Here is a 3,745-nt window from a genome sequence, read left to right on the forward strand (position 1 = left end):
CCGACCATCCCTCTAAACCATCCCTCTAAACCAGACCAACGACAAGATATTTCCTATGAACCACGACACCCCATCCGCACCTGTCAACCCTCTTACTCGCCTCCGACTACGACGCCGCTGCTCGCTACCGTTTGCAATGCCGTCCCCGTCTTCGATGAGGTCATGGCTCAACAAGTTCATCCATATTGTAGCTAAACAAAAAAATCTATGGGAAATATGCATAAGATCTATCTAGAATGACACAGGCGTTTGAACAACTTGTGCAATATCATAGATCAATGCACATATATTTTTCCAAAGATTAATTATCATACATCGTTGCATATTTTGATATACTTTTATCATATAAATATGCCCAGGATCTATTTAGAATAACACACTAATGCTGGACTGTATGTCACAATATGTAGACGCAGTCAAAAGTTGTGGTAAACTCAAGCTGAGAGCTACAATTAGTAATATCACTCATGTGCACCGAAAACAGTAAATAATATGAATGAAGTGAATATGGAGACCAGAAAGCTAGCTAAGTGAACGCACTTCTACAAAGTTGCTGAAACATGGATCCCAATTATTAACCCTGTAAACCTGAAGATCAAGTGAAAGAAAAATAAATTAGGAACTTCTCATCATCAAGTAAAAGTTTGAAAAGTCGCTGGAACCTGAAGATCAAGTGAAGAATGATGCTAGTAAAACATAAAACATATCTACTATTAATGAAAGTGGAGATCATCCATACCAGTCTATGTAAAGTAAGTTTGCATCAGTTATTATACTTTGCCAAATGCATCGAGCGCAACTAACACAACTAAGGAATCAAGTAATAATGTTGGTACACCGCACCGACGATTCTTCGATGCACACCCAAGACACTAACACAAGTAAGGAATCAAGTAATCAACTATTATAATGTGATTAGGATTTAGGGCCAATTTGCCAATAATAAGAGTATCACAATGATAATCATCAATTTTCGAAACCCGTGAAGCATCACAATGTACCATATTATGAAGGGATGAATAGCCTTTTGAAGTATCATGAGCTTGCTTTGTAGAAAACCTTTTTTTCTTGTGAATAATAAAAAAGCCTATTAACCAATGCATTTTGGTACTTCTAATCGTTTTTACCAAGCTAAGTATGGTTGTACAAATTATTTATAATTTGATGTGTATATATAACAAATCACAATTAGGAGAACTGTGATAGTGTAATAATAATAATAATAATAATAAGCCTATTAACCAATGTACCTTAGGTTTTGTAGCCTCTCCTAGGATTGGAATTTTGTAGCTGCAATTTTGGAGACATGTTCTGGTCTAAAAGAATGTTGCCGATCCTCAGGTTATTCCCGAATAAATCGGGTATGATTCTTCCATGCAAGAACTGGATGCCCTTGGCAACACCGACAGCGACCGATATCCTCTGCTCCTAGATAAGCTTGTGTCCTTCTGTTCCTTTGGGTACAACATAGTTCAAACAAGAAACATAACATTCAGGCATTGGAATGCCAGATCAAGCCAAAGAATGAAGGGGATAAGAACCGATATCTTACACGAAATCCCTTAAATGGCATTATCAGAATGGGGGATCCATTTGAAAATTAAAACACACATAAAAAAGCATGGTTATGTAACAGTGTAGAAGATTCTGCATCTTAAGGATGTTTTAAGTTAAAATGAACCTTCTAAGAACAATTAATATAGCCAAACCACAAAACCATAACACATATCTTCAACCGGTTCCTATCAAAATTGTAGCCATCTCAGCCATGAATTACATTCTTGGTATCCTAGGGATATTCAAACTATATCAGAAATGAAAAATACGGATAGTTATTGTCGTGCACACAAACGGAAAGTCAAAAAAAGCATGTGCGCTTACCCATATGTATCAGCTGCCACTCCTAGTGGGTGTAAGGGGCTAAGCGCATTGCACCAAACACACGGAGGTCATTGTTTTGATTGATTAGTTGGCCACTAAAGCCGCAGTGGTGAGCTCACAAAAGAAGATGAGCGCCCAGCCTAATCCATGGGAATGTGCCTTTGGTACTGTGCAAGGGTGTGAATACATCAAAACTATATAGTAGATGACCTAAAAGACATTAAGATCAAGCTGTTTCATGACAGAAGAAGGTGATGCATCAGCAGGTATGTCTCGGGCTGCACATATAACTAAAAGACAATATGAAAGCCAGGAACAATACCAATGGTAAGGCATGACAACAAAGAAGGGAACCAATCATCAACTGTATGACTGTACTTCAATGAACCCACAACAATTATACATATGGGTTAGATCGTGTGCAAATTCACGGTGCTCAAGAGATAAAAAAAGTAATATGCACGGGTCTAAATAAAGTTGTACAAGTTCATAGTGCTCGGTTGTGACCAACATAGCAAGATAGGTGGTGGGTATGCTGACATCCATATTGAACTACAAATCATATAAACCATAGGAGTGTTGGGAAACGCAGTATTTCAAAAAAAATCTTACGGTCACGCAAGATCTATCTAGGAGATGTGTAGCAACAAGAGGGGAGAGTGTGTCTACGTACCCTCGTAGACCGAAAGCGGAAGTGTTTAGTAACGCGGTTGATGTAGTCGAACATCTTCGCGATCCAACCGATCAAGTACCGAACGCACGACACCTCCACAATATGCACATGTTCAGCTCAGTAACATCCCTCGTACTCTTGATCCAATTGAGGCCGAGGGTGAGTTGCATCAGCATGACAGCGTGTTGACGGTGATGATGAAGTTACCGATGCAGGGCTTCGCCTAAGCACTACGACAATATGACCGAGATGGAAAACTGTAGAGGGGGGCACCACACACGGCTAAAGATCAACTTTGGTGTGTCTTTGGGGTGCCCCCTTCCCTCGCATATGAAGGAGTGAGGAGGAGGAGGTCGGCCTAAGAGGGGCGCGCCTATAGGGGGAGTCCAACTAGGATTCCCAATCCTAGTTGGAGTCCCCTTCCTTTTCCAAGAGGTGGAGAGAGGGAAGGAGGAGGAGAGGGAGAAGGAAAGAGGGGGCGCCGCCCCCTCCTAGTCCAATTCGAGCCAGCCCATGGGGGAGCGTTGCCTCCCCTTGTGGCCCTTCTCTCCTTTCCACTAAAGCCCAATAAGGCCCAATACTTCCCCCGATGAATTCCTGTAACTCTCTGGTTCTCCGAAAAATACCCGAATCACTTGAAACCTTTCCGATGTTCGAATATAGCCTTCCAATATATGAATATTTACCTCTCGGCCATTTCGAGACTCCTCGTCATGTCCGTGATCTCATCCGGGACTCCGAACAAACTTGGGTCATCAAATCACATAACTCATAATACAAATCATCATCGAAGGTTAAGCGTGCGGACCCTACGGGTTCGAGATCTATGTAGACATGACGGAGACACATCTCCGGTCAATAACCAATAGAGGAACCTGGATGCTCATATTAGCCCCTACATATTCTAAGAAGATCTTTATCGGTCAAACCGCATAACAACATACATCATTCCCTTTGTCGCCAGTATGTTACTTGCCCTAGATTCAATCGTCAGTATCATCATACCTAGTTCAATCTCATTACCGGCAAGTCTCTTCACTCATTTAGTAATGCATCATCCCGTAACTAACTCATTAGTCACATTGCTTGCAAGGCTTATAGTGATGTGCATTACCTAGAGGGCCCAAAGATACCTCTCCGATACACGGAGTGACAAATCCTAATCTCGATCTATGCCAACTCAACAAACAC

Source organism: Triticum aestivum, chromosome 4A (genome assembly GCF_018294505.1).
Source record: "Triticum aestivum cultivar Chinese Spring chromosome 4A, IWGSC CS RefSeq v2.1, whole genome shotgun sequence".
NCBI lineage: Eukaryota > Viridiplantae > Streptophyta > Magnoliopsida > Poales > Poaceae > Triticum > Triticum aestivum.